Source organism: Nematolebias whitei, chromosome 15, assembly GCF_014905685.2.
Source record: "Nematolebias whitei isolate Nwh7 chromosome 15, NemWhi1, whole genome shotgun sequence".
In the NCBI taxonomy this organism is placed as follows: Eukaryota; Metazoa; Chordata; class Actinopteri; order Cyprinodontiformes; family Rivulidae; genus Nematolebias; species Nematolebias whitei.
The window spans coordinates 10620817-10633378 of record NC_056512.1 but is presented as its reverse complement, the minus strand read 5'-3'; the positions used below and the strand labels follow the sequence as shown (position 1 = coordinate 10633378).

The following is a 12562-nucleotide window of genomic DNA, read 5'->3' as shown; positions in this document are numbered from 1 at the left end:
TTTAGGTTAATGACTCCTTCTGCGGTCATTACCTGTGAACTATTGGGAACCAATGGAAAGCGGAAAGCTTTTCTAATTAGTTCTAGACCAACGTGTTTGTGAACCAAGGTTTCGTAGAAAGCTCGGTCAATTGCTGATTTATCTGTCCACAGAGACAGAACAGCATCGTTGGTGTGGGACCCTTGGATCTCTACACCCTTAACTACCAGTGGTAGGTAGTGTTTGGTGGACTCTGACTGTTTCAACTCACAGAGGAGGCTGTCTTGTTGAGTCAGAGTTTGGATCACATGGGTTTCTTTGGTTTCACATGGTGTCAGAGGAGTACTCACCGGGCTCGTGTCCTCGGCTGAGGGGTCCTGTGCGCCTTCCGCGGTACCTGCTGTTGGGCAGTTTGTGTCACACTCCGGAGGCGTATCGATTGGCAGTGGGTTGCTCACTGTTGTCCACATTGTTTGATCACCATAATCTATAATCGCGCCGAAGCGATTTATAAAATCCTGGCCAACCAAAAATGGGAATGAGTCAACATGAGTCACGTGTACCGGGTGGTACAGTGTCATATTGCCAATCTGCATGTGAACCATTGCTATAGCTGTCAGGGTTGTTTTCATTTCTGAGAGACCCTGCATTTCTATAGCACATTCAGAGAGAGGTATTATCCTGTTAACACTGGCAGCGGCCGTCCTCAGCTCCTCGAACAGTTTAGCTGACATGATTGTTATGTCTGCCCCACCGTCCAAGAGTGCTTCGTGTGTGAGGACACCTTCAAGTGTTACTGACAGGTACGCCTTTTTGGCGACCCCCTTTCTGATAAAGTTACACAGAAACCTCTTGGGTTTTTTCTGACGCTTTTTCACGCGTTCAGCCTTATCTGTGTAATTTTGGTTTGCCTGAACCGTCAGCACAGCAGAAGCTGTTTCTGAGTGTTCAGCCTGTGATGACACGTCATCGTTCGTGTGTGTGTTTACCCCCCCTTCTTCCGATGAGGGGTTGTTTGAGGCAACCACAGCAACGTCTTGGTGTGTTCCACCGACATCTGTTATGTTGTCATTCGCGCCCTCAGATGTAATAGGAATTACATCACTGCAAAGTGCTCCTGGTTGGGTTCCCGTGTCAGTGTGTTTCAAAGTTTCTAACAACCTGCGTAGTTTCTCCGTCTCTTCCGAGCTCAGAGGTGTAGGGCCTTGCTTTTGGAACTTTTGTGATTTTTTCGCCTCGGTTCGTTTCGTCCGAGGTGGGGGACGGTCAGGTACGTCTTGCGGGGTTTCCTTTGCGTACTGCCCCTGCCGATATGGTTTCTCATATCGTTGCGTCCTGCGTTCACCCCTTTTTCGATAATCACTGGCTTCCTCTGAAAGAGGAGCCTTTTTGTCCCAGCGTGCACCTTCAGGACGCGGTTTGTTAGCTTGAACAGACTGTTTTCTCTCTTTCTTCTTAGGAGGAGGCGGCGAAGCACGTCGTCCTTCTAGTTCAAGAGGGAGGGGTTTAACCTTTACACTTGGAAACACTTCAATGGGCGTCTTAGCATGAGAACATGCTTCAAACACATTCACAGCACACTGTTTAATCTCACTGATGGATTTTTCTCTGAAATTTGCCATCATTTGTACTGATTTTTTAAAATCAGAGTGGAGATTTTTGCTGAAAACAAACTTAAAACCATCATCTTCTTCCATTCCGGTCTCATTTCTGTTACCAAAATAGGCTTGGAAGATTCTTTTGTAATAAACTTTTGGATGTTCAGTTTTACCCTGCGTGACCTTGTCTGCAGCTGGAAAACCAGCAGGCCCCGTGCAGGGGTCGTACTCTCTGATCAAAGCTTCACACAGAAGGTTGTAATCCCTCCTCGTTGCATCAGGTAGACGCTCGATGAAGGTGAACACCTCTCTGTCTGAAGTGAGCCGTATCAGACTTATCTTATCGTCTACCGTAGCATTAGGATAAGATCTCAATCTGAACTCCAGATCTTTGAGATACGCTTTTGTTCCTGCGGACCCCATAGGGCCGGGAACGAATCGTTGTACATATTTTGAGATTTTCTGCAAGTCATCCATTGAAGGAGACTGTATCACCGGTCTAACTTGTGGGACTGGTGGTGCAGACTGATCAAGTCCTGCCCCTACTGCCCATGGTGGGGGTGGGGGTGGCTGATAAGGGTTTGTAGGAGGAGGTGCATATTGGTGCAGGTTTGTCCCCACCCTCCGAGATGGGGGTGGAGTTGACTGCCTGGCGTCAGGAGGAAGAGGTGCATACCGGTGCAGGTCGAACCCCACCGCCCGAGATGGGGGTGGAGGTGACTGCCGGGCGTCAGGAGGAAGAGGTGCAAGTGGGTGCAGACCCGCCCTTATCCCCCGGGTTGGGGGTGTTGAAACGGGGCTAAGGGGAGGAGGTGCAACAGCACCTGTCTGGGGTGGTTGTAGCTGACCCTGCTCGTCTCTGAGTCTCGAGCCAGCTAGCTCCATGTCAGAAAACAGGTTTGTAGCTGTAGCTAAATTCTCCTCACAAGCTGTCAGGCGCTTATTTGTTGACCGATTTTCATCTTGTAAAGTCAGCCAACTCCGGGTTATTAACCCCTTTTCTGCCTTGCAATCGGCCAGCTCCCTTAAAGCGGTTTGCAACCGTGCTTGTAACTCATTGTTATCTGCACACGCGTCTTGGTACGCTCGTTCCTTATCCGCAATCTTCTCCCCATATGATCGAGCCTGTTCTGACAGCTCTCTCTTTGAGAGGTCCTTATCAGTTTGAATCTTTTGTTTCAGCAACTCAGATTCACTAATCAGCTCGGCACACTTCTCCTCATATGATTGAGCCTGTTCTGACAGCTCTTTCTTTGAGAGGTCTTCAGCAGCCTCAAGGTGTTGCTGCAGCGACTCAGATTCAATCATCAATTCGTCACACCTCTCTTTTTCAGACCTATATCCGTTGAATAGCACGCCCTTTTCCACTACCAAACGGTCTAATTCCGCCTTCAGAAGCAGAGAGATTTTTGCTAACCGTACGCGGCTTGATTTTGCGTCTTCCTTCACTGTAGCTGCTTTTGATAAACTCTGCAGCTCCTCATGTCTTTGATCGTCATCAAGGACTTGCAAGTCCTCCAAAGTTTTGCCAAGAATTGAATTTGTTAAAATGTGTAAGGCTGTCTGGACCACATCCTCGGATTGTAAGGGGTCAGTGTTTCCCTCTCCGTCCGCCATTATCTGCTATTTAGAAATTAAATAGTAGATGTAAATGTTTAGGTGGTAAAATAAACCAGAAAATCTCTTTTTCCTGATAAGTTTTACTCTTATTTAGTGAATTATCAATTAAACGTGCGTTATCTTCTAGCAAAATGAGTAAACTATTCAACTCTGTGAATATTTGTAACTGTATCTTATTTAAAAGTTTCTAAATTTTTATTATGTACCTATTTTTCAAGGATTTATCAGTGAATAAAAATTTGTTTGGTAAAAGCCCTTTGCATAAATACCTTCATAACTTTTAAAATGCAGATAACAGTGTTTATCCAGCTTAGAGGAAGTTTGTTAACTCAAAAATTGCCTTTCAGGAAAATAAAAACGTTAAATGTCACTCTTAACCTAAAAACGAAGTGAAAACCTGTGATCCCACGTCTTCTCCACAAGATGTCAGCAGATCCTCAACAATTTTAACTCAGGCACTGTTTGTGTCGTCCACTAGGGGCGCTATAACTTCCTGTGGCGTCCGGTCGTTAGCTTGTTAGCTAAAATTAGCATCGGCTTGCTTCGGTGAAAACCAACACTTCTGAACGGATTTTTTACACAAACGTGGCAAAATTTTATCAATCAGACCTTATATCATGAAACATGAGTTTTGTGGAACAAAATTGCAGCCGTATTTAGAGAATTTAAGCACGGTAAAGCTCATTTCCGACTTGGGGGAAGTGACGTGACACGTCATCCATCCGGTCATTAGCTTGTTAGCTTAAAATTTAGCATCGCTAGCGTAGTTCAAAAGCACCATTTTATGACGGTCTTTAAACTCAAACGTGGCGAACTTTCAGCGAATATGTTTCGAAGAATGTAAACAGCGTTTCAGAACACAGCTTTAATGCGCTTTCCAGCGTTAAAAAGCAGATTTTATTCCCTATGAAAACGAATTTCATTTCCGGGTGGCGTGATTGACACTTCCCTCATCCAATCAGAACGTTACACACGGTCTTTCTCAACCAATGACGCAGCGTAGGGGTGAGGGGAGGTGACGTCAGTCAACCTTTCTCAGCAAATCAGAGCTTTCCAAAGCAGCAAACAACCAACCACGAAGCGTATTCCCCAGCTAGCAAGTTAGATTAGCGTAAAATAGTTCGTCACTTTTTCGTCATTTAAACCATCAAAATGCACTTTTTCTGCTAAAAATGTAACGAATCAACCCCCTGAGCTGCACAGAGAACGGCGCTCCGTGACAAAACGTCTTTCTAGCTATTTAAAACAACTCGTTCGAAGCTCCAGAACCGAGTCGGAACCAGAACCGAATCGGACCAGAACAGCGTCAGAACACAGTTTAAACAGAATAAAGCGTTTCCACAGCTCAAAGCCAGCTTAAGTTACACATACAGACGTACAATTCAGCTTTATAAAGACTCAATGACACAATTTCAGCTTTTAAAACATTGCCAGCGTAACACAAGCGCGCAGCTCCAATTGCGCTGCGTAAAGACGCACGGATTCAACTGTTATTTTACAACACATGCCAACATGAAAATCAATTAGCACACTAGTTACAGTCCATTTATGAACACGTGACGGGCCACCAGTTGTAGATGAACAGATGCTGGGATGTATTCATCATTTAACGCGAGTTCCTCATTTTTCTGGACTGAATAAAACGTGCATTGAATTTAAGGAAATGCAAACGTGAGACGTCATTTAAATTTGACCCATCAAAATGAATGCGGTCATTTATTTACAGAATCAAATTTAACATCAAACATTTACATTAATTTGGCAAATTATGAAAATAACAACAAGCAATCAATCAGGAAAAATCATACGGCCATGATTTTTCCGTTGCTGCACCACAGACATTTATAAAACTGTACAACTATGATCTTTTACCCACACGGATGTGAATAAGCACTTTACACAGACATTTCTAAATATCTGGGAGAATTTCTACTTCATAGGAAAGTTTAAAGATGGAAAGAAGTTTAGAGGGAGTAAAGGATGGTGTGTGAGGGAAATTAAGTGTTTTCCAGAACCGACACTCTCCATCAGAAGCCCAGCTCGCCTCGGTACGCTTGGTAGGAAACTTGACCCATTACCTCTCTGATGATAATCAGCAGATATGGTGTTCCGTTAACGCTACCGGTCCAGCGTCTCCTTAGAATGGCTGTTGCCCGTCAGAAGTAGTGGCGAGGCTCTGTTCGACACACATTCACCTCAGTGGAAAATGTTATAATCCCATGGAACTCGGAAGAGCTTTGTTGTCATGTCAGGAACTCCAACAGCACTCCATCAGAACTCAGCAGAACTTGAGTAGACTCTCACCGAACTCTACGCTCTCAGACTCTTAGAACTCCGACAACTCTCTGAGTCTGTAACTCCGTGAGACGTAAGTCACTCTGTGAGTACCTGTGAGTCCGTCTGCATACCTGTGAGTCTGTGTAGACCAGGAAGTACTGACATTTTAAAGACTCTTTCCCGGTTCACTTTTTGGGATTTTCATTGGTCAGAAACGACCAGAAGGGGTGTGTTTTTGTGACGTAAGGGGTTAGAGACAGCGAGAATTGTTATGAGACAGCTCAGAAATGTTCTCACAGACCGAGAGGGTTCTGTTTTGGCGTGCCTAAGACACAGGTGCAAAACATCTCTATTTACGTCTGAGAGGATTCTAAAACATGACAGTTTTAACATAACAACTTGTTTTTCGTTTGACTGTAACCTTGTAAACGCACACACTTGCTCATTCAAAAGACAGAAAATCAAGAAATGCTTATTCAGGTGATTTCTTCTCTGAATGAGGAATAAAAATCATTACTTACTGTTTATGTAAAATAAAAATGAGTAGTTCTTTTCAACCTGTAAAGCATTGAGTGAACTAACACAACTTGATTATCAAAACATTTGTAAGACAGTAATGATTATAAAAAGAGAGTGTTCTTTTCACTTGAATCTTCAAGAAAGAAAGTCTCAGGATGGGTGAACCTGTATTTATGAATTCAAATACATGAAATGACAGCTTCTGTCCCACAAGGTTCTAAAGGTCAAGAGTTTTGACCTTAGACTGGGTTTCGACGTAGGCCTAGTCCACTACACAAACATTCATTGATAATCTTATTTCATTTGAAGTCAACTAAGTTACAAATATTTAATTTTAATTTGGGCATCAAATCGTCACCTTTGAATATATAATATTTTTAATTATTGAATCAGCTGTTGGTCAGGTTACTTCTTGTTGTGCCATTAGCTCTAAAACAGTTACTGAATCAAGTGTTTACTTCCATCCATCCGCGGGGGTAGCAGCCTAAGTAGGGAGGCCCAGACTTCCCTCTCCCCAGACACTTGGACCAGCTCTTCCAGGGGAAACCCAAGGTGTTCCAAGTGTTTACTTATGTAGGTAAAACTAGATGTTAAACAACCATTAAAATACACCAGAATGCAGGAAATGGCATTTACTTTATTCAAAAATTTCTGGGGGAGGACCCCCAGACACCCACCCCCCCAGTGTAATCTATATTTCTATATTTTTTAAATTTAATGTTAATAAGGATACAATGCTTTGTAGAGGTGTACTTATAACAATTTTATAGACAAATTCTACTATTTACAGTTGCGGAGGAGAGTTGGGGGGGCGTAACAGAAAATTATTTAGAAGCACTGGTTTAACTGTTGTTACCAAACCAGTACATTAAAGCTCAGCACAATGATTTCTGTTGATGCACCTGTCTCTAGCCATAATGTGTATGACTTACAAGTTCTGAGTTTTTTCTCTGATAATTATGTACAGGCATTTTTCAGTCAGGTCATCTGGACAGTTTTTTTTTTTTTTGTGCTGAAAGGTTTCGCCTTAGATTCGGAAGGCTTCATCAGTCAAGGAAACGCACAACAAAGCTGATTCTGGAAGAGAGCCGGCAAAGGAGGAGGGGCGTACCAAAGAGACCATCTAATCACAAGCAGAACTGGTTTGTTCCACTTTGGAGTAAGCTGTTGGAGGAAGAATCCTTTTGTTGTGCGTTTTGACAACAACTTTAAACAATCACTTAAATTAATCACTTTAATATCCACTTTAAAGCTAGGAATAAAAAGAAACATGTTTTGTGTAAGCAGAATTTAATTCTAACTTTAAAACTTATCCAACATTAATAAAACTTACCTCAAGTTGCCTTTTTGGACATGCATGCATATATTTGTACAAATTGTACTTGAGGAGATTATTACAGCCTCATATAAAAATCAGTGATGATCATGATATCGGAACTGGACCGGTATCGGCCGATACTCAGCTCTAGGTATCGGGATCGGAAGTAAAAAAAGTGGATCAGTGCATCCCTAGTTTCCAGTTGCAGCAGCATTTGTGGAAAATAATTTTTATGTTGATGATGGGTTAATCAGTGTCCCTACAACTGAGGACGCTACCAAATTAATAACTGAAACACAAAAACTGTGCAAAGAAGGTGGCTTGAGACTCCACAAATTTAATTCTAATAAACGTGAAGTTCTAATGTAGCAGTATAGAAATGTACCGGGCTAGGGAAATGTCACTTCCTGTTAGATAAGTGGGCGGAGTATAAAAGGAGGCAGCAATGCCTGTTCTGGCACTTGGTTTCCTCTTCTTGCTCCCACTACGTGGCTCTCAAACCGTGTGGGGTTTGATTGTGGCTGAGCAGCAGATCGTGTCATGCGTGCTGTTCTGGCTTTCATGGAATGAAGGCCAAGCTTGCCGCTTTCTTCCTCCTCCTCCTGTGCATGTCTGCATGTGTGTGTCAGCAGGTGAGTAGATGAAACCCAACTCACTGTCAGTTTCAAATTTACTATTGTTAAGTGATTAGTTGACTGAGTTTTATAGGTCCTTTGCTGAGGTTGGGACCACTGCTGCTTTGTCTCTATGGAAAATCACTGCTGTTTTGTCTCTATAGAAGATCACCATTCTGTCTCCACTGAGGTTACAATCGTTGTCCCTGTGGAACATTACCAGTGTTCTGGCTCTGTGAAGGACCACTGCTGTTTGGGTTCTCCAGATTGTTGCACTTTATTGTCCTCAGACACCTGTGGCTGCTTCACTGGACTTCTCCACCACGAATTGTTTGGGGCATGGTCCCCGAGCACTCAAGTCAGTGGCGTGGGTAATTAGCCACACACCTGGGTCTGGACTACAACTTTTAAAATAAGTATTTGGTTTGTTAAAGTATCTAAAAAATGTATTTATAAAAATGTACCTAAATAAACTTTTATAATCTTGCAAGCCTGTCTCAGATGTCACAAGTATTTGTGTAAGATCTACAAACTGGTGTGCCTTGTAAATCAAAAAATTTTAACGAGAACCACCACACTAAGCTGTGTGGACCCATCTGAAAGGGCTACAAGTGTGGTCTCTGCTGATCTTGAGCCCGATTTGGCACCAACTGAACATACCCTGGGTAAGCAATGGCATGTTGAAAGTGACTGTTTAGGTTTTCACACAGATCTAAGCAATAAACCTGATATACGCCACAGTATTTTGTCTGCAATAGCCTTTCTGTATGATCCGTTGGGACTTCTTTCACCATTCGTTATGAATGGAAAGTGTATCTTACAAGATCTGTGCCACAGAAGTATTGGGTGGGATGACCCTCTGCCTGAAGACCTGCTTGGTGGGAGAAGTGGAAGTCCGGTATTCAGGTTGTGAAGGGGTTATTGATACCAAGATGTTATTACCCCCCAAGGATTTGGGAAAATAATTAAAACAGAACTACACCACTTTTCAGATGCTAGTAGCATAGCATACGGTGCATGCTCCTATCTCAGATTTGAAAATGAGGAAGCTGAGATCCATTGTGTTTTGATCATGGCTAAAGCCAGAGTTGCTCCTTTTGAAAATCACAACAATTCCCCGTCTTGAGCTCTCAGCTGCAGTGGTTGCTGCTACATTGAGTGTTTTGTTAAAATCAGAACTCAATATGAAGATAGACAGAGTTTTTCTGGACTGATTCACTAGTAGTGTTACATATTAACAATGAGGCACGACGGTTTCATGTATTTGTGGCAAATTGAGTCCAGGTAATAAGAGACAACACAAGTCCAAGTCAATGGAATCACATTGACACCACTAAAAATCCAGCGGATTATGTGTCAAGAGGACTTTGTGCCTGAGATTTTGACAACTAAGGGTGCATTCACACCAGCCCTGTTTAGTCCGCTTTAATCGAACTCTAGCTCGTTTTCCTAGAAAGTCCAGTTCGTTTAGGGAGGTGTGAACGTGTCATCGAACTCTGTCACGGAACAAAAAGGCGAACTCTAGCCCGGGCTAAAACCTAGGCCTCGGTCCGGTAGAAGCGAACTCCAGCGCGGTTAGAGTACAGTGTGAATGTAAACAGACCGAGCCAGCTCCGGAGGGCAAACAAACATGCATTTCTCTGACCTTATATGGAGCCGTCAGCTGCCTTGTCTGAAAAAACAATATTCTCCATGGTCTTCTGTCTCATCTTCTGCTCATGCTAAGTTCATTTTTGAAAAATGACAAAATATAACTCCTAAAACGGCTAAAACTTGATGCCACTTCGTTTTTGTTTTTATTTACAGAAGAAAACGTGTCTTCAGAGGTTTTTGTGTCGTTTCTTTCAGTAGTTCTTGGTGCAGCGCCCCCACAGGCGAGCGGGGGAATAGGTTGGTTCAACAGGTTGACTCGACTGCACAGTGCAGTGTGAATGCAAACGCACCAGCTCAGATGTAAACAAACGCTCATGAATATTGGTCCTGAACCAAACCGAGTCTACCGGACTATCTGGTGTGAAAACGACCTTAATCTATTGTAATGAAGTTTGGGGAAAAGCATGCAAAATACTTACAAATCCTAAATTTTTATTTTTACAAAAAAGAGCTATAAGAATTATTAGTAGTATGAAGTGCTATGGTCAGCCAACAAATATATCATTTCATCAATTTAAATTATTAAAATGTTATGATTTGGTTGAATATAGTATTTTACAAGTCATGTATAAAGCTCATAAAAATATTAGCCCCAAATATTCAATTAAAATTTGTAAAAAATAAATATAAAAAAAGGAGTCAATATAACCTTAAGGGAATGTAAATGTTTGTAAAACCTCCATTTAGAACTAGTCTGAAGGAGCTGTGTTGTAATTCAGGGAATAGGATTGTGGAATTGCCTTGACATCACCATAAAAATTTCTAAAAACAATTTATATGTTTAAAAAGATGATAGTTAAAGTTGTTGGGAAGGTATAGTACCAGGTGAAGGATACCTGAAGTTTTTCTCGTTTTCAGTTTGGAGATTGTTCAAGTCAAGGTTGTTATTTAAAAAATACAAAATAACTACAAACAAACAAGGAGCAGATGAGATTTTTTTTTCTTCTTTCTGATGAATTTGTTTTATTTTAAATAAATGAATAAATGATAAAAACAAACAAACAAAAAACATGCAGCACTGGGGGTGTTTCAGGGACACATTGGCTCAAACTTTATTGTGCTTCATCTTGTGACTCAGCATATTCTGTCAAGTGGAACATGTTAGATGCTCCAACCGCTAGTTAGAACAACTCTCCATCACATTTTGCAGCACACTGACTGAAACCTGCAGTTTATCGGATCTTAGAAAGCCGAACCACTTCCAAACCAGCAAATTAGTCTTTTCTCTCTTATCAGTGATGTCATCTGCTTTCTCTTCGCTTGTGAAAGCTTGTTCAGTCACATTCTGATGGTCATGGGCACTCTTTTTGAAGCGAAAACTTAACGCGCGTTGGAGATTAGCCTAGCTTAGCCTGCTACCACTAACGCCTTCTGGACTTGAGCTCTGCGTAACATTACGTCACCATGCACTTAGGTAGTTGTGTTGCACCTTTTTCTGTCCGGGTTGAAACTGAAGTGGCCGCTTCAACCCGAACAGAAAAAGAAATGTGTCAGTGAAACGCTGTAATCCTATCAAAATATCGAAAATGTGCTTAAAACTCACATCATCGTTATTGAATGAAAGTATATTGCGAGATATATTGATATTGAATTATTGTCCAGCTCTACCAGAGGTTAAAATTGTTCAGACATTTGTGACAACAACAAATGACACTATAGATTTTCTGGAGCGTTTTACTAGATTTTCATCTTGTCAACGCTGATTAAAGTAGTAGCCAGAATTAAAAGACTTGGATGCCAGAATAAATGTGATTCAAATGTGGCGAGTGTTAAAGAATGTGAGGATGCTGTTAAATCAGTGGTGAGACTTGTACAAAAACATGCCTTTGGCTTGGAGATGAAAGTTACTTAAAAGAGGAGACATCCTTTCACATTCTAGTCCCCTCTTCCATTTGAATCCATTTGTGGAAGATGATCTGTTACGTGTTGGGGGACGATTAAAGCATTCATCTCTTTGCAAGGATTTTAGACAATCAAATGATTTTGCCAAAGGATAGCCATATTACTCATCTCATTTTGTCCTACTGTCACACACAAGTGTGTCATCAATGCAGCGGTCAAACCCAAATGCAACTTATAGTAAATGGCTTTTGGATTATAGGCAGCAGCAGGCTGGTGTATCAGCTGATTCATAAATGTGTGCAGTGTAGGAAGCTCAGAAGGCCAGCAGAACAACAGCTTATGGCTGAGCTTCCGAAAGAACGTTTGGAGTCATCCGCACCATTTACTTATTGTGGTATGGATCGTTTGTCCTTTTGTTATTAAAAGGAACCGTAAAGAACATAAGAGGTATGGTTTGATACTAACGTGTCTCTATTCACGTGCTGTTCATATTGAAATGTTGGATGATTTATCCACAGACTCATTTATTAACGGTCTGCGTTGCTTTATAAGCATAAGGAGAGCTGTGCGGCAGATTGCGATCAAGGAAGGAATTTTGTTGGAGCTAAAAACGAGTAGACACGGTGCAACGGTAAACATCTGAAATCTTTTTTGGCAGAGAACCAATGCGACTTGATTTTTAATGCTCCATCTGCAAGTCATGCTGGTGGTGTTTGGGAGCGTCAGATACGCACCATTCGAAATGTGAGATTTTACTTTGTCTCAAAGCTTGGGTAAACTTGATGATGCTTCTTTGATAACTCTTATGAAGCAATGGCCAGTGTCAATAGCCAAACTTTAACATTAAAGGGAATAAATTACCCTGGTTCTCTTGAGCCTTTAACCCCCAACCATTTGTAAGGATGGTACTTTTCTGTGGCCCGGTTTGTGTCTGTTTCCCTCGTGCTTCCTCATTAGTTTCCATTGTTGCCACCTGTGTCTCGTCCCAGCTTTTTGCCATCATGTCTCGCCTTCTCCCAGTATTTAAGCAGTCCTATTCCGTCTTGTCCTTTGTCGGGTCGTCTTCGTTGGTACTCTCCCTTGGGTCTCCTGAGTCTTGCCCTGAGTCTTTCCCTGAGTCTTCCTGGTCCCTCGAGTTCCCC

General features: G+C 42.0%; 1 protein-coding gene across 1 annotated transcript in view; it reads right to left on the bottom strand.

The window, feature by feature from the left end:
* snrnp70 (small nuclear ribonucleoprotein 70 (U1)) overlaps positions 1-12562 on the bottom strand; it is a gene marked incomplete in the record, with an annotated part of 80928 nt that overhangs the window by 62235 nt on the left and 6131 nt on the right.